This window comes from Mauremys reevesii, linkage group 4 (assembly GCF_016161935.1).
Source record: "Mauremys reevesii isolate NIE-2019 linkage group 4, ASM1616193v1, whole genome shotgun sequence".
NCBI classification, from domain to species: domain Eukaryota; kingdom Metazoa; phylum Chordata; order Testudines; family Geoemydidae; genus Mauremys; species Mauremys reevesii.
In genome coordinates, this window is record NC_052626.1 from 28,816,723 (window position 1) to 28,841,490 (window position 24,768).

A 24,768-nucleotide genomic window follows, 5' to 3' on the forward strand; every position below is an offset into this window, starting at 1 on the left:
GGAAGGTGCCGGAGTATTTACTCCTCAGCCTTTTACTATTGACTGATTCATATACCACTTAACTGCAGCAGGAATTTCTTACATGATGAGCTAAATTATGGCTCATGGGAGCCAAAAGGTGTGTACCGGGGGAGAGGGTCAGCAGCACACAAAGATGGGGGAGGGAGGCAGTGTGTGAAAGGTGTGGCACTGGAGGGAAATGCATCTTAGGCCTAGTCTACATTAGAAAAGGTTTGCTGGTATAGCTATGCCAGCAAACCTCCTCCTGTAGACAACTTCTGACAGCAAAAAATATGCTTTGGCTGTAAAGCTTATACCAGTTCTCTGGCCGAAATAAGCTCTCTCAGCAAAAGGATTTTGTTGGTATAACTGTTTATACTAGGGCTTTTACCAATATACAAATATTGCATATGTATGTTACCCCGACTGACATTTTTATCATGACAAAATTTTCTAGTGAGAACTCCCTTCCGTGCAGCCAGTGTGCAGGGGGAACAGGGTCATACTCATATCTAGGATTCATTTCCCCCTCCATTAGCAATTTAAAATGGAAACTGAGTCAGACTTTTAGCTTCTACAGCTGTGTATGAATAGTAGTACTAGAATATACCAGTCCTGTTATGACTGACACATGCAACAGCTTCTTTCTGGTCTGTTAGTTTCTTTAACCTACACGCCTTTAGTGGGACTGGATAAGGGGTATTTATGAATGTCTGTATATACAATATATTATCTGTGACCTGTCTAGAGAAAGGAAGGCTAATTGTAAAAAGGAGCTGGCTGGTTTGCTTTCACATTACCTGATAGAAGTATGACGAACTAGGTTTTGTACCTGGTAATAAGACTTTGAATGGAATTGTGGGTGCATTTCCCTTTAAATGGTAGAAGTTCAGTGTCACTCCCCTCAGCCACCCCCAGAAATGCTTTCAGTATTTAAGGTTTCATTTAACACAAACGTAGTCAGAAGCGAATAGAGAGTGAAAAGAAAAGCAGCAGTATGGCACACACGTCCAAGTGAATGAGCCTGTGAGCTAGAGACAGCCTTTCCCATTTGGGTTTGTAATTTGAGGATAATTCAATTAGACATTTCAAGCAATTTAAACATTCATGCATTGTCCAGTATCAAAGCATGAACTGTTTCAGCAGCAAACTAGACCTGACAGCATTAGCAGGCCAAGTAAAAATCCCAATGTTTAAAATCCCAGAAAAGCCCTTACTTAATCAATGCCTCCTGGGGGAAAAAAAAAATGCAAAGGACAGTGTGAAGTGTATATTCCGATTAGTGGGTTCACACCTCATTTGCAGTCATCTGCTCAATAGACTACTCCAAGGGCTTGTATCTTCTCTTCAGAGGAAGATTAAAATACAAATGCACCTGACAGCCCATCTGTTATACCTCTTCTAATGATAGCCGAGAGGCAGGCATTTAGAAAAAACAAAACAGAATGGACTTGTAGCAACTCATTAAAGGCCTGATTCTTCTTACTGTTTGAGTGTTTTACCAAAGCACCTAAGAATTGAGATCAAGGCTCAGTTGCACTGTGCATACACATAGGAGGAGAAAGTCCCTGCCCTGAAGAGCTTACAGTCTAAACAGAAAGAAAGAAAAAAAAAATGGAGGCGAGGAGGTATCATGCTCATTTTACAGGCAGGAAATTGAGGCACAGAGATTAAGTGACTTGCTCAAGGTCACTCAGGAAGTGTAACAAAGCAAGCATTAAACCTAGAACTCCAAAATCCTAGTCCAGTGCTTGAGCCAAAGAAAACATCCTTCCTTTCTGCAAACCTCAGCCATATTGAGTAGCATTTCAGTGGAATTATTTGTACAGTAGAACCTCAGAGTTATGAACACTGTGGGAATGGAGGTTTTTTGTAACGCTGAAATGTTTGCAACACTGAACAAAGCATTATATTTGTTCAAAAGTTTACAACAGAACATTAATATATACAGCTTTGAAATTTTACTATGCAGAAGAACAATGCTGCTTTTAACCCTCTTAATTTAAATAAAACAAATTCTTTACCTTGGCAAAAAAAATTAAATGTAAACTACAAAACAAAAGTTAAACAGTACTGTACTTTAAAACTGTATTTATTTAGTTTTGGTCTCTGCTGCTGCCTGATTGCATACTTCTGGTTTCAAATGAGGTGTGTGGTTGACTGTTCAGTTTGTAATTCTGAGTTTCTACTGTCTGAATAATTCAACCTAAGAATTGCTGAATTCAAGACTTAAGTTGTTCACAGAAAGCAAAGATGGCAGCAGCTTGCACAATAACTTGTGCACAAAAACACTGAAAGAAGTCAAGCAACACACAACACGTGGTGTTACTGGCAAGATGGACAAGAGAGTTGGTGTTTCAGAATAAGCACATCAATTACTGATCATTTGGCATGGTTGATTAAGGAAGTTTTACATGCAGTTTTTTTAATGAGTGTGGATGTTTTTGCCTATTCAACTATTAGCAAAGCACCATGTGCAACAAATCAATAACGTGACAGAATTTAAAGCCAGAAGGATCTGAGTCCTTATTTTCTTAAAATATAGCATCGCCTACGACCTCTGAATTTAGCTGAAGAGAAGCTATTTGTCCCCTCCACAATACAGCTGTACTGGGAGCACAAAGTCATGTTAACCTACTGACTGGCTGGCTGCCAGGCAAAGTCCTCTTCTGGTGGACTCAACCTTTCGCTGAACAAAATCATTCATTTTGGCTAAGGTCATTTGGAGACAAGGCTGATAAAAACATCTTGGATTCTTAAGGCCCAATTCTTGGGTTGGCTATATCCCCTTTGAGTTGTTCCACTGATGCAAAAACAGGCTGCCAACCCAGCAGATCTTGCTAACTGGTAATTTCCCTAGCAGAGAATGTACATGCAGAAACTTTCAAGGATGTACAATACTGGCACCCATTTTTATGCTGGACCAAGTTAAGATGAATGCTCAAGACACTAAACTAAATAAAATTTTATTTATATGCCCAACACATTTCATTATAATACCATTTTCAGTTGCTTATTACTTTGCCAAAATTTAAACTGTTCGGGTGTCTGCCTCAGGCTGCTAAAATGAAGCAGCCATTTGTGAGAATGAGACTGGGGAAAAATACATTGTTTTGCCCATCTTAAAATAATTCTTACAACCATTTCATTTAAAATTCTGTAAAATTTCATGCTTTAGAGAAGGGACTTGAAATTTGGCAGGTAGGTCAGCGGGGTGTCAGGGATGCTGTTTGCTGCCCTGTGAAAAAAATATCCAAATCCGGCTATGTTGTAAACCTCTGAGAAGTTGCAGTTTGCACATCGTAAGTAGACACTTGTAGGAATTTGGCAGCAAAGTTCTCTGAAGATTCCATCTGAAATAAGCATGCTCCATCCCCTCACCTCCTGAGACCAGACTGCCCATGCACCATCTCTACAGCACCGCCTATCTAATGATCTCAAAGTGTTTTGCCAACCAATGGCGGCTCCAGGCCCCAGCACGCCAAGCGCGTGCTTGGGGCGGCAAGCCACTGGGGGCGCTCTGCCAGTCACTGCTAGGGCAGCAGGCAGGCTGCCTTCGGCGGCTTGCCTGCGGAAGGTCCACTGGTCCCGTGGCTTCGTGCTTGGGGCGGCAAAATGCCTAGAGCCGCCCCTGTTGCCAACACAAGTGAAATATTACACAACTGGTGTTATGGGTACAAAAGGAACCCAATTTTTTAGATGGATAAGATTAAAGGCACTGAGGTTAGTGGCTTGTCCAAATTCAAATAGTACGTGGATATACAAACACAACCCAGGAACTGCAACCACAGCACCATTTATCTCAGTAACATTTGTGGTCTTTCACTGACTAAAAGGAAGTGTTGTTTACCTACTCCCTTTTAATGTATTACCACAGCAATAGTGACTGATGCTAAAAAATTTATTGCTGCTGTCTTCTCCCTGTTGGTAAATTTTTGGGTGCACAGGCTATGATAAAAGGCAGTGAATATTTAAAAAAAAACAACTATTTATCTTCCCTGTCCCCTAATCTTGACACAAGGAAATGCCAGCAGTGGTCCAGCGTGCACAGCAGCTACTCATTAACTACCCACTGCTCTGGGTTTTTATGAGCAACTGCTCTGACCAGCAGACCCCTTAACTCAATGCATCAATGGGCTTAAAATAAAGGAATTTTAAAAATTGAGCTGCATACGGCCCAACAAATGCTATTAATTGTACATGTACATAGTGTTTTCTTCATCTTGATGAAGTGGCCAGTTTTTGCCATCTGCTCCAGATGTGTGCAAGAGTGAACTGGACTCAAAACACTCCTCCCTTGCCTTGCCCCTCTGTGCAGCAGCTATATATAATTACAATCCCCAGTCTCTGATATTGAAGCATAATCTTAGGCAGAGTACTATGTATATTACACATACACAGAAATTCCACACTCCCTTGTAGACCTACACAGATTCTGAGGAGTGGGAGGCAAGTATTTCTAAAATTCCACAACATAAAAGATATAAATTATATTATCTCAAATCTGTCAAAGCCCCTGATCACTATAGCAGATTCTTTCCTCATTTGGTTCTACTTTAAAAGTCGCTGTGTTAACACAGCCTCTTAGGGCTCTGTATTTGCCTATTACTGACTCCATAACAAATTTGTTCAGTTTACGAGGCAGGGGACATCTTATAACTGCCAGACCCACAAACCCAATCTGAACTCTGATAGAGAGAATTGCCCCAGTTGTGCAAAATTGAAGTGAATGAGGTTCTACACTGGTGCAGGAGTCCACCTTTGAGATGCAAATTGCAGGATCAATCCCTCTGTTCTTTTCTTCTCACACATCAGCTGTAATACAGCTTCTGGGGACCAAAGTAGGCCCTCAGTTACACTTGTGCAACCCCAATGTTTTGAGATTATGGCCTCTGTGACCTCTATGCATTCAGTGGGTTTATCCAGGTAGAACTGATTGGAATTTAGTAAACAATTCCATAGCTGATGCATGAGAAGGGACAGAATTAATATAGCTCTCATATAAGGAAGTGTGGGGGCTCTGCTGGACTAAAAGCGGTAGGAAACAGTATAGGTTTATTTTACTGACTTTAGTGACTATGAATTCACTAAACATATTGGTGGAGTAAAATAGTGCCATTTTACAGTGTCACCTTTCAAAGTAAAGCCATACTTTTAAAACTTTAATTCACCACCAAAATCCTTCAATTATGTACTGCAGAAACAGTAAATACATCCACCATACATTTGGGGTGATGTTTGACTTCCAACATTTGCTTTGAAAAATAGTTTTAATTTAATTTATGATAATGTTGTGACATAATCCCATTTATTTGTATGACAGTACACCTGGATGCTCTAACCAAGATCAGGGCCCCACTGTGCTAGGCATGCCACATGACAGTTCCTGCCCCACAGAGCTTAATGTCTAAGTAGACAAGGGGTGAGAGACTGGAAGCACTAATATGCCTCTTTTGCAGATGGGGTACTTAGGTACAGTATGGAGAAAGGAATGGTTTTCAGAATGTGTTTTTCTGCTATAACGAAAGCAGAATAACTGTGCTGAAAGAACGCATGCATGCCAGTTTGCTTATGCCAGCTTAATATGCTTACCTTGTGAATCACTGCATCTAGCCAGCTTTGCATTTTTTTTATTTTAAATGAACAGAGGATTCTGGGTAGATAGCTCATGGCACCGTGTTCTACCATTCTATGCATTCTGGAATTTTTTTTGGAGGTGCACTGTGTGATGCCTATCAGAACCTACTGGAATTCTGGGACTTGGGCGTTTTAGGTTGATCCCATGATTCCTATCCTTGTATCCCATAATTCATCTGGTTTTTACAAGTCCAGTGCTCTTAGCCAGCATAGTTTGGTGCCACAATCTTGATAGCCATTAATATGAACAGGATGCACCACATGGATTGGTAGTCATGCAGCTGGTTGACTTTGGATGGGTTAGGAGACAGGCACAGCAATGCCACACTGATACAGGGAGAGGAGAAGGAGGAGGAAATCAAGCAGTCACTTCTACAGGATGTTTTCCTGGAGTCGCTTCACTGAGTGAAATGCTTCTGGGATTGGCCAACTAGCATCAACTGGGGGGACAGGATAGTGAGACAGATTGGGGATTATTAGCAGTGGCAACAGAACGTCAGGAGGCAGAAGGCACCATTCCTTGAGATCTGTGCAGAGCTCACCCTGGAACTGTGGTGGTGGAACAACATGAGAGTTCCCCTTGCTATCTGGAAGTTCAGCACCCCCAGTGGCATTCTGATGTTGGTAGATCATCTGACAAGGCTGCTGTCATGGACATCTGCATTATTATTAAGAGGTTGTTGCTGGGCCAAGTTATAAAGTAGATAATTTAGGGATTTGCATAGTTGGTTCCTAGATTGTAGATGCCATTGATGAGATCCATGTGATTATTCTTTGCCCAAATACCAGGCAGAAAGTAGTATTTCTCCATCATGCTGCAAAACCTGGTTGATCACCTTAGAAGGTTCACCAATATTAATGTGACTGATCCAGGTGTGAAGCAATGCAGTGTGGGGAAAGCACTGGATGACTGCTAGAAGAAAAATAGTTAATCCAAAATACAGATGCAACCACACAAATCTTATTACCCTCCCCCCCACCCCCCCAAAAAAAACCCACCCTCATTCCTGAACAGGATTATTACACTTCAAAAGCAGATTAATGTAGGATAGGATGCCAGATAATTCAAAAATAGAACTTGTATATTTAGACACAAGGCAATTCATCTTAAAAAACCTCAACTGGGGAGGGGGGCAGAAGCTTTCCCATGTAGACAAGGTCTTTATGATTTGTTCAAGATCATACAAGTAGTTTACACCTGAGCTGGGAGTTGAATCCAGAATTCTAGTCCAGTTCTTGATCCACAAGACCATCCTTCCTGTCTGTTAAACTGAGTACTTATAAATGAACATAGAAATATAAATATCATGAACAGACTAAATCTGTACAGTGAAAATCCATTTTATTTTTGAGTGATCAAAGTTTCCTACAACTGTAGGACTCCTCTTTCCAATATTTTTTGGAGCAGTTTGTCACATCATTCAGAATACTTTGAACCTATCTGCCTCAAAAGCAACCTACTGTATCCTCTGTTCAAGCTGTCTATGGCATGTGGCCAGTCAAGAATGACCTGGAATGCCTAAAAAGCAAACTCATCCATTCTGATGGCTGCAATCTGTCAATGTCTTCTGAGTTCAGTATGTGCTGGAGAGATATGCCTTTATCTATGGAAACTGAGCAAATGAAAGACACTTGAAAGTACAGTGGTATTCAGCTACATTTTCTGGTGGGCTGGCTAAAGCAAATGTCCAAATCTTGGTTGGCCACAGGGCACTTTCTTGGGCCAAAGGGATCTTCAGGTGTTGGCTTTCTAATGAAAGCATATCAGTTACTGATCATTGTATATGTTGCATAAGCATCTGATTAAGCACCTGATTTTAAAAAAACTTCACCACTGTGGGTTCAAATGTATCAGTCTAGTTCCAATGTGTTTAAATGTACATGAAAAGTTTCTGAATTAAAACACAGGAGAAGTGCATTTATCTAAATGGCAAGATATCAGATGCTCTCAGATTACTAGACATTTGGACAGAGGGAAGTGATATTTTTAGCTGCAATTTCACACTGAAATTTTGTTCAGTCACTGACCATGCTGACAGACCACCTTGGGGTGTTGAAGTTCTGTACCCAGCTGAAGTGGAAATGTTCAATACTTTCATTCTATGCTCTTCCTTACTGCTGCATCATCTCCAATCTGACATTAAGCCCTCCTCACCACATCATTTTTGTTTGACTTTTTCAAACTTTATTTTGTTTTGCTGAATTTTGTGCCTGAATAAAGAGTTCTCTGCCATTTAATATAATACAAGCTTAATTCTTCCAGATAATTTATTAGACAAGTGGCAGCTAATAGAGAGAAAGTCCTTGTCTGTAATAATATTTACCTCTTGTTATCAGTGAGCAAGGTGGCACTTTTTGCTTTGCGCTAGCTTGTTAAAACCTGGCTTCAGTGAAGTGACTGCTACACAAAGGCAGCTCTCCAGAGGCTTCTTTGTCAGCATGTTTGAGCATCATTCTACGTGACTTTCATAACTGCAAATTGGGATTTGCATGTATAAGTCTTGGGCTTGCGTGTGTGCCAGTGATGTGCCCTTACTGAGACAGCACTGAGGAAAAAAGATCTTTATGGTTTGCAGAGGACTCAGCACCCAGCTCACAAAATAGTCTGTGCTGCAGACTTGAGGAGGCTCTGATTAAAAATTATTATTTTCATCCTGGTCTCCACCACACCTTTCAACTAGGCACACAGCACACTTTGGAGTATAACAGTGCAACGTTTTTACTAATGGTGCTACTTCAGCCAGTCATGCCACAAGGCCCTCCCCATTTGTCCAGCATTTAAGGTACTCCATCTATTACTGGAAAGCAAGTCTTGCCTAGCTATAGCCAGAGTTCCTGTTGCCTCAAACACTGCACTGACTTTCTCAAATATGAGGGGGAAACAATAACAGAAAATGTGGAAATGGCAGAAGTGCTAAATGACTATTTTGTTTTGGTTTTTACCGAAAAGGTTAGTAGCGATTAGACATTTAACAGTGAATGCCAGTGAAAATGAGGTAAGATCAGAGGCTAAAATAGGGGAAAAAAAGTTAGATTACTTAGGGTATGGCTACACTTGCAGCTGTACAGTGCTGGGAGTTAAAGCTGTCTTCATACAGCTGTGTAGGGAAAGCGCTGCAGTTTGGCCACACTGACAGCTACCAGCGCACTGTCATGGCCACATTTGCAGCGGTGCTGGGAGTGGTGCATTATGGGCAGCTATCCCAGCGTTCAAGTGGCTGAAACGTGCTTTTCAAAAGAGAGGGGTGGGGTGTGAGAGGGAGTGTGGGGGAGAGAGTGGACTTTTGGAGCTGACACTGTGTCAGCTCCCTGCCTTACAAGTTCCGACCCCTTCCCCAACCCCTCTCTCATTCACTAAATGCAAATAGCCTTCTTTGTTTTTTTCTTCACAGACCAGATAAGCAGCTGCTCTGAAACTGACCCCTCCCGCACGCCAGGCTGCTTCTCTCCTCAAGAAAACACTAGCTGTGGACATTCCAAAGGGATCCCCCCTGCCTGCCTCATTCACAGCAAACAGTAGCCGTGTTTGTTTTTTAGCTAAGCAGATCCGGGAGCCACGAGTTCACAACAAAACAAAGAGTGTTATCTTTACTTAAAAGCATTATGGGAAGCTTCTGGAGGTCAGTTACAGCGTAGTAAGATTAATCACTGTTTACACTGGCACCCCAGCGCTGCACCACCAGCGCTATTTTCTTTATTCCTCTCATCGAGGTGGAGTACATGCAGCGCTGTAGCCAGGGAGATACAGCGCTGTATGTGCCTTGCCAGTGTGGATGGGGAGTAAGTTACAGCACTGTAAAGCCACCACCAGTGCTGTAACTCAAGTGTAGCCAAGGCCTCAGACTAGTTAGATGTCTTCAAGTCACCAGGGCCTGACAAAATACATCCTAGAATACTCAAGGAGCTGACTGAGGAGATATGAGCTATTAGCGATTATCTTCGAAAAGTCATGGAAGACGAGAGATTCCAGAGGATTGGAAAAGGCAAATATAGTGCCAATGTATAAAAAAAGAAAATAAGGACAACCCAAGGAATTATACACCACTTTGTTTAACTTCTGTACCCAGAAAGATAATGGACCAAATAATTAAGCAATCAATTTGCAAACACCTAGAAGATAATAAGGTGGATAAGTAACAGTCAGCATGGATTTGTCAGGAACAAACTGTCAAATATAATAGGTTTCTTTGACAGGATAAGAAGCCTCATGGATGGGTGGGAAAGCAGTAGATGTGGTATATCTTGATTTCAGTAATGCTTTTGACACTGTCTCACATGACCTTTTCATAAACAAACTAGACGGAGCTATTATAAGGTGGGTACTATAAACTGGTTTGAAAACAGTTCCCAGAGAGTAGTCATCAGTGGTTCAGTGTCAAGCTGGAAGGGCATATTGAGTGGGGATCCTGTAGGGATCAATTGTGTCCAGTTCTGGTCAATATCTTCATCAGTGATTTAGATAATGGCATAGAGAGGACTCTTATAAAGTTTGTGTATGATACCAAGCTGGGAAGAGTTGCAAGTGCTTTGGAAGATAGGATTAAAGTTCAAAAAGAGCTGAAGCAAATTGGATGAAATTCAATAAAAAGGACAAATGCAAAGTACAGTACTAAGGAAAGAGCTGTGAAATTACTGTCTGGGAAGGACTATTGAAGACAGGGATCTGGGAGTCATGTGGAGCACAAACTAAAATGAGTCAGTCAACAGCAAAAACACAACCATTGTTTGGGGATATATTAGCAGGAGTGTTGTGAGCATGACCTGAGAAGTAATTCTTCCGCTCTACTCTGCATTGATTAGGCCTCAACTGGGAGTATTGTGGCACCCAAAACTGGACATATTTCAGGAAAGATGTGAACAAACTGGAGAAAGTCCAGAGAAGAGCAATCAAAATTAAAGGTGTAGAAAACATGACCCATGAGGGAAGACAAAAAATTGGGTTTAGTCAGGAGAAGAGAAGACAGAAGGGACATGATAACAGGTTTCAAGTACATAAAAGGTTACAAGGGGGAAGAAAAATTGTTCTCTTCAACCTCTGAGGATTGGACAAGAAGCAATGGGCTTAAATTGCAACAAGGGCAGTTTAGGTTGGACATTAGGAAACACTTCCAAATTGTCAGGGTGGTTAAGCACTGGAATAAATTGCTCAGGGAGGTTTTGGAATCTCCATTGTTGGAGATTTAAGAGCAGGTTATACAAATACCATACAACCTGCCTCAGAAAAATCCTCTGCATCTTTTGGCCCAGAACAATCTCAAACCAAGATCTATTGACACAGTGCAGCTAAGAGGATCTGAGCACCATCATTGCCAGAGGGTGTTGGAGATGGATCAGTCACGTGCTTCAGATAGAAACTGATTCCACCACCAGAGTAGCAATAAGATGGACACCTGAAGGCAAGCAAAAATGAGGCCACCTGAAAACATAGCGAAGAGCTGTGGAAGCTGACCTGAAGAGCCTGGGGTACAGCTGGGGAACCATTGAAAAACTTACCAGAAACAGACAGGGGTGGAGGAGCTTCATCACTGCCCTAAATGCCAGAGGAATAATAGGAACATGATGATGATGGATAAATACCTGTCAGGGATGGTCAAGATAATACTTGTCCTGCCATCAGTGCAGGGGATTGGACTAGATGACCTCTTGACATCCCTTCCAGTCCTATGATTCTTTTATAAAACCTATTTCCTGCCTGTCCAGCATTAGCAGTATCTGTAACGGACATCTCCCTATACCAGCTTCAGTGGATTTAGCCTTATAGTTAGGGTAACCTCAGGCAGTTAATTTGTGGCAATTAGTTCAGGACTCACCCAACACTTACCAGTATCAGAAGGTTTTAGTCAAGTGGAATAGCTGTTTTGATACACACAGGCACAATAAGTGTTTCAATACCCATTGAACATCTCCCATTTGGTCAAAGTAGCTCTGAGGTTAGAGCCTTCTGCTCTGCCAAACAGAGAACATCATTGGTATCAAGACATTACAGTGATGGGCATATTATAAACACATAAAATAGAGAAGCCATTATTTTTATCCCATTTCCAAGTCACGCATTTCATTGGACAGAAGACATAATGGAGAATTTGGCATCCTACTCCAAAACAGTTTCATTCAGAGCATTAAATATTTACTAATTGATTCTCTCTCCAGTGCCCCATTTCTCTTTGCATTTCTTCCTTTCCACCACACCCTCCTTGCTGCTACAATTCATGTACCAAACACGGGGTGCTCAGCATGTGGCCTATGGGTAGCTGGTGAAGTTGTTATAATACAGCGGGTGAGCAATGCTCCCTTTTACCCCAGATTTCTCAGATGGCTCATCACATGGGAATGAAAGATCCCAGCATGGGGCTTCATTCCTTTAATAATGATGAAAGTAGCTCTAACAATCTGCTCCCTTTTCTACAAATTGAATGAGAACCTCAGTGTAAATTAACATAGTGAATTCCACTCATTTGCACCATCTGAGGTCTTGGTTCATCAAGTTGCTCATCTGGCTCTCAGCTGAGACAGGTTTGGGCCCCGCTACTCTCAGTGGTGGAAGTGTAGAAATGTGTGCTTTTGCACAGCACTATGCCTTCCTTGTAAAGCTTGAGATTGTTCTCCCAGCTCCCAAAGCATTTTATTACCTTATCTCCATTATTTAAACAAATGCAGAGCACTTCTCCAGACAGGTTCCAGGGCGCCACTTTATCAACATTAATGCAATAACAACCCTTTATCCACTGGATTCAACTCCTCCTTAAAAATCAATCACTGACTAATTTAAGTTCTGTAAATAATGGAATTTGCATGCTACACAGTACTAGATGTACCATCCTCTTCATTCCAGCCCATTCAGTTATGTTTCACTGCTTTGTTTTATTTTTATAATGAAGTCATCTTGCCACTTGCCATTTTAGTTTATTTTTAAATATCCCGTTTGAGGAGCCAGGGGTGATCAGCTTAATGGATTCAGGCTGTTTTACACATTTGATGAGTAACTCAGAAGCACTAACTCAAATGAATGGGGCAGTTGCTGCAATCCAGCCTTTGTGAATAATAACCTGAATAATTAGGCACCATTGTTTTGCTTTCCCAAATGTCTCAGGAAGCCAGCAGTTCACAAAGATAAAAATCAAGCCCTTCACTCTAAAGAGGCTGGGTCCTCCAGAATACAGATAAGGGAGACTTAAAAAAAAAATTACAAGAATGGTGCCTGAAGATAGTTGAGGTTTGCAAGATAAAGGAAAGCAAACAGAATCCTCCTAGATTTTTATCTTTGTATTTTCAAAGATCCAGTAACCTCCTGCATTTATCACATTTGTAAGATTGATTCTCTAAAAGTGATGTTAAGAATGCACAGTCTGCCTTTGTGACTATCATTTGATTATAAATCCAGACATGAGGACATTATCTGTGCTGTAGGGCTCATAGAAACATGACAGATCTTCCCTCCAGTGAATTTATGGAGCTCTGACTTTCTTGGAGGCTGGCAGCACATTGCACACAGTGCTTGCTGTGAGACAGAGATGGAATGCTAACTGAGCATGGGAGGCCTGTTATTCAGCTTTGCTGAGTCAAAAATTCAAATAAAAAGGGCTTCTGCTGAGAAAAAAAAATCACATTTAATTAGTAGAGAATAAAATGAATGTGCTGAATAAAATAAGACCAGAGCTACTGCAGAAAGAAAATTGGATTAATCTGTCTGGGAACTGTATGACAGATTATTAATAAGTATACTGAGAACTTATATAGCACTTTGGGCAAAGGTCAACCCCACTGTAAGCTTGCACTGAAGCCAATGGGGGTGCAACAGACTGAAACCATCAAAATTGATGCAAAATGGTTATTAATAATGAGTTGCTTCTAATGTATATTATTTAAATTATTGCTCTCATAGATTCTAAGGCCAGAAAGGCCTATTGTAATCATCCAGTCTTAACTCTTGTATAGCACAGGTAATAGAACTCCCCCCCCAAAAAATTCTTAGAGTGCATCTTTTAGAAAAATCAAGTCTTGATTTAAAAATGGTCAATGATGGAGACTCCACAATGACCCTTGGTCAATTGTTCCAATGATTAATTACTCTCACTGTTAAAAATGTACACATTAGTTCAAGTCTGAATTTGTCTAGCTTCAACTTCCAGCCATTGGATCATGTTATAGCTTTCTCTGCTAGATGGAAAAGCCCATTATTACATATTTGTTCCCTATGTAGGTACTTAAGGACTGCAGTCAAGTCACCCCATAACCTTCTCTTTGTTAAGCCAAATAGACTGAGCTCCTTGAGTCTATCATTGTAAGGTAGGTTTTCTAATCCTTTAATCATTCTTGTGGCTCTTCTCTGAACTCTCTACAATTTATCAACATCCTTCTTGAATGGGCACCAGAACTGAACACAGTATTCCATCAGCGGTCACACCAGTGCCAAATACAGAGATTAAATAACCTCTCTACGCCTATGTGAGATTCCCCTGGTTATTCATCCCAGATTGCATTAGATCTTTTGGCCACAGCATCACACTGGGAGCCTATGTTCAACTGATTATCCACCACAACTGCTCCTGCCCAATTTAAAAATTAAAAAAATAAAAGTCACTGCTTCCCAAGATAGAATCCCCCATTCAGTAAGCATGGCCTACATTCATTGTTCCCAGATGTATACATTTAGCCATATTAAAAATGTATATTGTTTGCTCGTGCTAAGTTTTCAAAGCGATCCAGATTGCTTTGAATGAGTGACCTGTCTTATTTATCACTCCTCCAATTTGTGTGTCATCTGCAAACTTTCAGCAAAGATTTTATGTTTGCTCCCAGATCCTCGATAAAAATATTAATGAGTGTAGGGCAGGGTCTCAAAGTCCCGGGCCATGGGCCATCTGTGGCCTGAAAACCTCCCCAGTGTGGCCCGCGGAAACTTTTTAAAAAGTTCTTTCATCCTGCCCTTGTGGCTGCCGTCTGGAGGATGCGGGGGGAAGGAGCCCAGGAGGGGAGTGGGCAGGAGACCCATGCAGCTGACTGTCTGCTGCAGCTCCCATTGGCTGGGTGAGAGGGACAGAGATACCATCACTAGTCACTGGGCAGAGTCAACCAGGATGGCACGAGTGACATCATTGGCCCACTGGGAGGATTTGAGGACTGGCACTAGCCCTAAGGTAAATGGAGTTTGAGACCCCTGATGTAGGGCCAACAACTGATCCCTGTGGGACCCCACTGGAAATAAAGAAGGAAAACATCATTGAGGGGTTTACAGTTACATTTTGAGACCTATAAGTTAACCAGTTTTTAATTCATTTAATGTGTATCACATTAATTTTATATCATTCTAATTTTTAAATCAAATCATGTGGTACCAAGTCAAACACCTTACTGAAGTCTATATATATTGTTAACAGTTACATTTATCAACCAAACATGTAATCTCATTTAAAAATATATATCTCAAGTTAATCGGACAGGATCTATTTTCATAGAATATCTGGGTTGGAAGGGACCTCAGGAGGTCTAGTCCAACCCCCTGCTCAAAGCAGGACCAATTCCCAACTAAATCATCCCAGCCAGGACTATGTCAAGCCTGACCTTAAAAACCTCTAAGGAAGGAGATTCTACCACCTTCCTAGGTAACCCATTCCAGTGCTTCACCACCCTAATATCCAACCTAAACCTCCCCCACTGCAACTTGAGACCATTACTCCTTGTTCTGTCATCTGCTACCACTGAGAACAGTCCAGATCCATCCTCTTTGGAACCCCCTTTCAGGTAGTTGAAAGCAGCTATCAAATCCCCCCTCGTTCTTCTCTTCTGCAGAAGAAACAATCGCAGTTCCCTCAGCCTTTTCCCATAAGTCATGTACTCCAGCCCCCTAATCACTTTTGTTGCCTTCTGCTGGGCACTTTCCAATTTTTTCACATCCTTCTTGCAGCATGGGGCCCAAAACTGGACACAATACTCCAGATGAGGCCTCACCAATGTTGAATAGAGGGGAATCATCACATCCCTCCATCTGCTGGCAATGCCCCTACTTATACAGCTCAAAATGCCATTAGCCTTCTTGGTAACAAGGGCACACTGATGACTCATATCCAGCTTCTCGTCCACTGTAACCCCTAGGTCCTTTTCTGCAGAACTGCTGCTTAGCCATTTGGTCCATCGTTTGTAGCAGTGCATGGGATTCTTCTGTCTTAAGTGCAGGACTCTGCACTGTCCTTGTTGAACCTCATCAGGTTTCTTTTGGCCCAATCCTCTCATTTGTCTAGGTCCCTCTGTATCCTATCCCTACCCTCCAGCATATCTACCACTCCCTCCCAGTTTAGGGTCATCTGGAAACTTGCTGAGAGTGCAGTCCACGCCATCCTCCAGATCATTAATGAAGATATTGAACAAAACCGGCCCCAGGACCGACCCTTGGGGCACTCTGCTTGATACTGGCTGCCAACTAGACATGGAGCCATTGATCACTACCTATTGAGCCCGATGATCTAGCCAGCTTTCTATCCACCTTATAGTCCATTCATCCAGCCCATACTTCTTTAACTTGCCCGCATAAACTTACGCTGATTTTAATTACCCTCCTTTAGTTCTTTCTTAATCAATTCCCATATCAGCTGCTCCATTATCTTGCCTGGGATTGATGTCAGGCAAACAGGCTTATCCTTAACTCTACTAGCCATAGATTTTTCTCTGTCTTTTGGCTTCCCTTATCAGTTTTCTACACTTCTTAACTTCTGCTTTATAGTATCAACTTCCTCTTTCCTCCATTTCTTTTTAACAGTTGCCATCACTTCCCCTTTAAATCAAACTTTTTTTAAAAAAAATCTACATCTTTCTCCTTCAGTTGTGGGATTATGGCTTTTGGGGCATCTAATAAGGTGTTAAATGATTCCCACTTTTTTTTTTTAATTCTTCATCCCAACTGATTTGGCTCATAATTATGTTCAGCTTCGTGAAATTGGTTGTTATAGCACCTAGTAAACACACATTACTGGTCGGGACTTTATCCTGCTTGCACATTATAAATGTAATCAAGTCATGATTACAGTCCGAGTTTGGGGCCCCCCCACTACTCAAAGGATGTGGACAAATTGGAGAGGGTCCAGCAGAGGACAACAAAAATGATAAGGGGGCTGGGGCACATGACTTATGAGGAGAGACTGAGGGAACTGGGCTTGTTTAGTCTACAAAAGAGAAGAGTGATAGGGGATTTGATAGCCTTCAACTCGCTGAAGGTGGGGTTCCAAAAAGGATGGAGCTTGGCATAGATGCCAACTTCCCCTTCTACGTGGAGGGTGCTTGACCTCCCCCAACCCTGGTCCCACCCCTGCGCTGCCCTTGCCTCACCCCCATTCGACCCCCCCCCTTCCGCCAAGAGGCTGTAAGGCTGTACCCACTACCTCTTCAGCCAAATCCCCCTGCCTCCCCCAAGGAAGCTGTGTGTAATCACATTAGTGATGTTTCCTGACCCCTCTACATCAGTGGTGGGCAACCAGCAGGCTGCTTGTTGCCCATCAGGGCAAGCTGCTGGTGGGCCACCAGACCGTTTGTTTACATTTGCACGTCCACCTGCAGCTCCCAGTGGCTGCAGTTTGCCGTTCCTGGCCAATGGGAGCTACAGGAAGCGGTAGCCAGGCCTGTGCTGCTTCCCTCAGCTCCCATTGGCCAGGAACAGTGAATCACAGCCACTGGGAGTTGCGTGTGACTGTGCAAAGATAAACAAGTGGCCTGGTGACCTGCCTGCAGCCCACAGGCTGCCCACCACTGCTCTACATGATCACAGAAGAGTACAATTTTTGTGTGTCTCTAAGCACTAGACTAGGAAAGACAGATGCTAATATCCAGCCCACAGCTTCTCTCCCAAGTGAGCTGCATGAAGCTTCTGGTAAAGTTCCAGTGCAGGCCTTACAGCCTCCAGGAGTTCATGTGGAAGAGACATGAACAAACAAGAGGCAGGAAGGAAAATGAATGTTTCCAAAAGTCAAAAGGGGAGGTTGTTTTCTTTCATTTATCCTGCTTTATTGAAGTCATTACAGAAATGAACCAGCAAACCTTGCTTTCGACAATTTAATGTTCTGCAAGTATTTTGGCATTGAGCACAAAGTGACTGTTTTAGATTTTAATTGCTTCAGAATTGCTACTCAATGGTAGTTTGCAAGTGTTTGGGGTTTTGATGTTTGTTGAGCTAATCTGTCCTTGCCTCATAATAAAATGTCAAGGCCCAAGTTCATCTGCTAAAGAGGAGGTGGAAACTGGATTTTACCTGGAAAAGTTTGCTGGCTGAGCAGGTATGTACTTGATAATGCTGTAGGCTTGGAAAATTTGTTACAAAAAGACAAGATTTACTAATCTTGTCAGCTAGATTTATTTTAAAGCATTTGAGTAAAGTTTGTTTTGCCCAAAAACAAAAAAACAAACAAAAAAACACACCACACCATTTACTCCGATATAGCCTGAAAAACATATCCTGGATCACAGTAACATCTTTGTTCCAGATTCTGCTATCTTACTCCAGCAGTACTGCCAACCCTTCCTCCCTGCCAAGAAAAACCATGAGTCAGACCCCACAACTCACTGTATTAAAAAGTGTGTTTGGGGTCTGTGTTGATATTTAAACTCCCCTGGCCCATCCCAGTGTGTGTTGCCATCTCTCCCAAATTTAGAGCAAGGTGATTTTGCCATTCAGTGGAAGACTCCCAGAAATCAAGTTACACAGTAAAAGCTTCCAGCTTCACCCCTCCAGCCCACAAGTTTCTAATTATGTGTTTCCCCGACATCTAACCATTCCCCAGCCCAGCTATAAGTTATGCACACACCCAACTCCCACAGCAATTATGCCCCTCACCCTGCATCTGCTCTGCCTGTACATCCAGGGGTCCTTCAGCCCCCACTTCCCAGGGCTGTGAGGGTGGGGAGCAACTGCAGCAGGGTCCCCAAAGCCCCTTCGCAGGCCTGATCCAGCAGCTCTTCATCCCTGGAACAACCAGGCCTGGGCAAGGGGGAGGGGGAGGAGCCATCCTAAACTGCTGGGCTCTTTCTGCTCCATCTTCCTCATCCTCCCCCCTTATGAACATGGTATCAGCTGCTCCATCTTTCCCCACCCCTACCCAAAAACACCTCTAGACTCTCGAAGGGAGCGGGGAGACTTCTGCCTGCCTCCTGCAGCAGTTCTGATTGGCTGCTCTTCCCCAGGAGGCAGGGAAGTGGGAAAAGAAGTCAATCAGCCAGGATTTCCTCCTGGGCAGGACCAGAGCATCATGGGAATCCCATGCCCACAGTGCAACATGGGAAATATACTCTGGCTGGGGAGCCCAACCCATAAAAGGGAAGAAGTGCACAAGGCACTGCAACTACAACTCCCATGAGGCATTGTGGTAATTTTGAATAATCATTTTTGGTTTTCAGCTGAAATCTTAGGTTTTGGGCCAAAACCCAAAAATCTCTGGCATATTTTGATTTGACAAAAAAAGTTTTCCATAGAAAGCAGACATTTCATAAAGGGATTGTTCAAATAAAAAGGCACTGTAGAGTTTCTCCCCTTCTGGAACAAACATGGCATCCAATAAACTAAATTCAAGCACCCATAATGTCACCCCTTCCCAGGCTCCGTCCTCCAATCCTTCCACCCCTTCCTGCAGCAGAGTCATCCTCCTTCTCTTATGCAGAATGGCATCTCATAAGGCTTTGTCCAGCGATCGCTAGTTCCAAACTCAATTGTCCTTCTCCTTGCAGCAGGGTGTTTCTGCACCACTTTTTTCCCCCAATGGCCAGTAGGGGAATCCAGACCCCATCTCTCCTCTAGTTTCCAGTACAGGGACCTTGTGACAAACAACTAATGTCTGCTCCCTCAGACTCCTTGCTACATTTGTCTTCCTTCAAGCCCTTTCCTACAGCCCTTTCCTGGGCTACTGCACTTCTGCCTCTAGGCCCTTCCTTCACACTTTGGAAACCAGAGATTGCCAAACTCTTTCCCTGCAGCCACCTTCTCATCTGGGCTTCCTCCTTTATGCTCACTACCCTCAACTGGGCTGCATCTTCAGTTGGGCCTGAGCCACCCTCCAGGTGCAACCAGGTACCTTAGCCAGCTTTAGTTAACCCAGCGGTCCCCAACCTTTGTCTGGCGGATGCCAGACGAAGGACCATGGCAGCGGTCGAGCATCCGCCGAAATGCCGCCGAATTTTGGCGGTGATGCCTCTCGATGACGTTGCTTGTCAGCAGCAAGCAGCAGCAGCAGCGAGAGGCGGCAACGCCGAAATGCCGCCGAAATTCGGTAGCATTTCGGCGGATGCTCGACCGCTGGCCAGAACGCCAGGGCACCGCATTGGGGACCACTGAGTTAACCCATTTAGTACCAGTGGGAACTCCCCCTCCTCCCTCCACTACAGAAAGTTCATTATCTTCATTTTACAGATGAAAAAATTGAAACAGATGATTTGCCTCAGGTCACAGAGAATTTAGAGCAGAGGCAGGAATAAGCCCCATTTCCGCTCTTCTAATTCAGCCATGTGAGTTAGCTACAAGACGTCTCACCCAGGCTGCCAATAGTTACTCAAATCCAGGTAACTATGGTACCTTTCTCAATGAATACTTACCTAAATGGAAAAAAGATTGTTCATTTAAAGTTATCACATACTGGGCCTATTTTTCAAAGGGCACATCTGAGTCCTGGAATTCAGAGTGACTCTCATAAAATGGTACTTTCAGTGCCTAAAGGTCAATTTAAGCATCTGTAGGCAGGATTTAGAAATCCTATCAAGTATACACATTTAAAAAAAAAAATGGGGCTGTCCATGATAAAGGAGATCAAAGAATATGGGAACAAATCAGTTTAATTGAACATCAATATCATTTCTTCTATTCCCAATTTTTTTGTTCCTGAGCATTAACTTACAAGGGATTTTAACTCAACAAATCCAATACACTCCAATCATTTAAAAACAAAAACAAAAAAACCCACTATCCCCAAACCTTTCCCTCTTTCCCACCAGCCTATCCACAATCATGTTTTAACCTCTAGGGATAAATCATTCTACTGTTGGCATTCCCCATCATAATCTCTTCCATCAACATGAGTGCTTTGCAAAGAGTAATTCTTTCCTGCCACAGGATATTCTGCAGCTGTTTTAGCCAATGAATCTAATCAACATGCTGCAGTGAGCTAAATTACTACAAATGTGAAACTGATTGAAATTAGTGAGTCCTAACACTTGATCCTGGTATGAGAAAATGAGGCTTTGCATATTTAAACACCAAGCAATCTCAACAAGCTACAGAAGAATAATGGCCTGAGATGACTGGGTTGTGCTGTAAGTTTTGGATGAATTAATAAAACACTTAGTAAATCAATTGGAAGTGATGTGAAGCTGGTATTGGGTTTTCACCCTTGGTACTATTTCCGCATATGAAGTCTTAAAATTAGTCATAACAAATACATCCCCCCCTCTTTATTAGAGATGGGTCCCAAATTCCAGGTTCAATGATGGGGAAATTCAGATCAGCCACCAGTCTTCACAGATGTGGTCCACTGTTCTCTATTTCTGTTAGAGTACACGGTGCTGACAAAATGGCCTTGATGAATTCCAGATACCCCATCACAAGTTCACAATGCAGGAGCAGTGCCTCCTCCAGACATTACACGTTGTTATAACACTCCCTGAAACAACTCTGCCATAGCATATGGTATGGACTGCAGAGGTCTTGTTCACAATGATCTGCTGAACCTGTTCAGTTCTATCACACCCCACTGCCATTGCCTAAAGGAGCAAAAGAATTGGGAAAGCAAGATCTATCTTGGCTGTTTGTGTGAGTGACTCGGAGCTGTGAAAAGGGAAAAATATTCCCATTTGCCAAGGGCAGCAAGAAGCCATACAGTTGGCACCTAGTAAAAAGCTGTATTCTTTAGTGCCTTAATGCACCAATTTAAAACATCCAGGGTATGAGAGATTTCTGAAGATGGTGATTATAAAGTGGGTTCAGGAGTTCATCATTAAATGGCCAGGTTCTGCAACTCTTGTCATACTAGGATTTGTCTATACTAGAAAGTCATATCACTTTAGCTATACCAGTGTAATTAATGCAGTACAACCCAGCTGGAGGAGATGAAGATATAAATGGGTCCCACCCCAGAGCAAGCCCCACATGCATCCAAAGGACTCTACAGCCAACACATCTCATGACTAGATGTGGGGATGCTGGGCCTCTCTCGACTGTCTGCTCCCAATGGCTATTCAGACCCTGTGGGGGTCTGGTTCATTGACTTGGCCAGTCAAGTCCCCTCTCCAGCTGTAAATGTCCAGCTGTAACTGATCAGGCCCCAAACTGGCTTCTCCCATCTGGTCTCTGCAGAGACCCTTCTCCCAGCTCCCCGCTAGACCTGCAGTAAAGTCCTACCCCATCAAGCAAGAATCACACTCTTCTTTCCAGGAGAAGCCGGCTTCTCCCCGGGCCCCTCAGCAGAACTCAAAACCACATACAAAATTAAAAAGACTACCAAAGCAGCTTTTGCCCCTCCCCAGGTTTGGGCTCCTCATCTCTTGTGGGCTCCTTGTCAGTTCCCTATTCCTCTTCCAGAACACTGGGCCTAGCACCGTCTCCCTGGAACCTGGCCTCTTGTTTCAGGCCTCACCTGTGATTCTGCCAGGCCAGGTGCCAGCTCATGCCAAGATCCCCATATCTCAACTGAACATTGACAAATACATAGTTGGAAGAAGTCTTGCTTGCTGAGGTGTTATAATTCTAATACCCATATTAACAATACTAAGAATTTGTTTAGGTATACAGAGTTCATTAAATGCTTGTGAGCCACTGTATACATTGATCTCACCCCTAACATCGCTATCTTACAACATGGGATATAATTAGAGAGGTTGTATTGTGAGCCTTTGTGACTGAGAGACTCGTTATTCTGCCTCCTCCCCATGAAGAGGAGTCATGCAAGGGACTCCTCCCATCAGCTGAGCTGTGCAGCCAAAAGCATGTGGGAAGGGGAGAATAAAACCCCTAACAAGAAGAAACTGATTATCTCTATGCTGCTTGGACCCTGGGGGACAAATTGTTTCTAAGCAGAAGATCCCAGCTGCTTAGCCTGGGCCAGTCCTAAAGAAGATGTAGAGCTTGAAGATTACAGAAGCTTCTGTTTACCTTTTGAAATTTAAGAGTAACTTATTGGTGTATCTATCATGTAACAGGGTGGCACTCACCTCACATGAGCACCCCCTTGTTCAGGTGTACAGCTGCACCTCTCACAATTTATGGTGACCCCATCAGCAGTTCTGCTAACTCAGCCCTCTGGCTGACTCACACAGAGTCCATGTGAAACACAAACAAAGCAGATCCCTTCCAGAGTAAACAGTCCAACAGAGGTCTGTGACAATAGCTGTCTTCAAGCAGTTTCAGTCTTCACACAGTCTCAGCCCTGGTATCAAGCCATACCCCTGGAGGCAATGCTTTCACCCTCTCTGGGTCCTTCTGGCCTCAGCTCTCTAGCTGAGCCATTAAGCAGTTCAGTTCCCCTTCCAGAGACATAGCTTAGTTCAATAGTCAGCAAATTGCTGACCCTCTTCAGGAGCTTCAGTCCCCTCTCTGGGGTTAGGTTCAACTCCCTTCTCAGGAAGTAGATCCACTCCACCTGCTGCCAGTGGGGGAGACCCAGACCCACCCACTACTTCAGGTCCCAGCACAGGGACCCTATGAATAGCAGTCACATGCCATTGTGTTCTTTTGATCACTCACAATGCTACTACAGTTCCCTGGGCCACTTCCCCAAAGCCACAGCACCTTCACTCACATATACTTCACCCTTACCATAGGGCTGAAGTCTTGTACTCAGTCCCAGCAGCCAGCCAAAAGCTCCTTCTTGTTCCTGCAGTCCCTGGTATTACAACTCCCTTGGACCATCCAGGAGCACCACCTGCACTCCTGTAACTCCAGCAAAGAACTAGCTGTTACTAGCTTTGCAGCTCCTTTTATATGGCCCTCCTGGACCCTGATAGGCTGCAGGAAGCAGCCTGTCTCCAATTGACTGCTCCCCATGCAGCCTCTCTTGGCTGCTTGGAGGACTCAACTCCTTTGCTCCTTTCTGAAATGTCTCCAGCAAGGGGCGGCTGAGCCTGCTACACCCCATCATGTTTACCACTTTAATCTTGTAAATAACTCTTTCTTTTTTTTTTAACTTAATAAATCTTTGTATAGTTTATTATAGGATTGTCAAGAAGCATGGTCTTCAGTGTGAGATCTAAGGTGAAATTGACTTGGGGTAAGTGACTGGTCCTTTGGGACCTGGAGTAAACTGAATATTGCTGTGATTCTTGGTATAAGGAACTAGCTATCGCAAAGGTACACTCACCTTGGTGGTTAGATAAAGCGGAGTACCCCACCACAATGGGAAAGGGAATAAGCATAATCAGTAAAAGGCAGTTTTATATGCATATAACTGTATCCACACTTGGGTTTGCACTGATTTAACTATTTTGGTTTTAAAAAAAAATCACACCCCTAAATTATAGTTATACCAGTCCAAAAACTGTGTGTAGACCAGGCCTGAGTAGCCCCTTACTCTCCTAGAAGTCTCAGTGGAGCAATACACAAAGTAAAGGCTGGGTCTACACACAGGAAGAATTTGCACTGGTATTAATATGTCAGTTAGGGGTGTGATTTTTCAGTGAAATAGTTATACCATTAAAACCCTTTGACATCCTTTCTTGAATGTTTACAAAGTGGCCCTCATATAGTGGTCACTGCTGTAAATGGATTATAATACTTTTATCATCCATAATTGTTGTGTCAATGTTATTTGCTGCATACTGTGGGGTTTGTTTGTTGTTTTTTTTAAATCCCTAACAAGAATGTCAGCTTAGTAGACATGGCAGCCCTTCCTTTTCCCAGGATATCATAAAGCATAAGCATTCTGAAAGTTACTCCACTGCCAGCTCAAAAGATTGACCTCAATGTCCTGTCCTTCATAATAATCTTTAAAATCCATCATCTGCAAACTAAGTTTAAGTTAGAAACCTAATTAGTAACAGAGAAAATGAACAAACAAGCTAGGGGGAAAGAATCTCATGCAGGTGGCCAGAGCTTCCCTGAATAATTCCTTGTGCAGTGGTCATGCTTCAGAAATTTAATTCTCCATAATTTCATTTAGAATGGGGAAAAAAACC

The 24,768-nt window shown here is 42.9% G+C and overlaps 1 protein-coding gene across 8 annotated transcripts in view; it reads right to left on the minus strand.

Moving 5' to 3' along the window:
- FAM181A (family with sequence similarity 181 member A) overlaps nucleotides 1-23,534 on the minus strand; it is a 220,792-nt gene extending 197,258 nt beyond the window's left edge. For 3 of the 8 annotated variants that reach the window (XR_005597993.1, XR_005597996.1, XR_005597997.1), the window contains exon 1: nucleotides 23,414-23,534. The gene's annotated coding sequence lies outside the window, so the exon portion shown is untranslated. Of the gene's footprint in view, nucleotides 1-20,487; nucleotides 21,364-22,750 lie in introns of those variants that run through there. The other 5 variants (XR_005597992.1, XR_005597991.1, XR_005597994.1 and 2 more) reach the window with 5 other exon arrangements.
- Nucleotides 23,535-24,768: the final 1,234 nt, after the last annotated feature.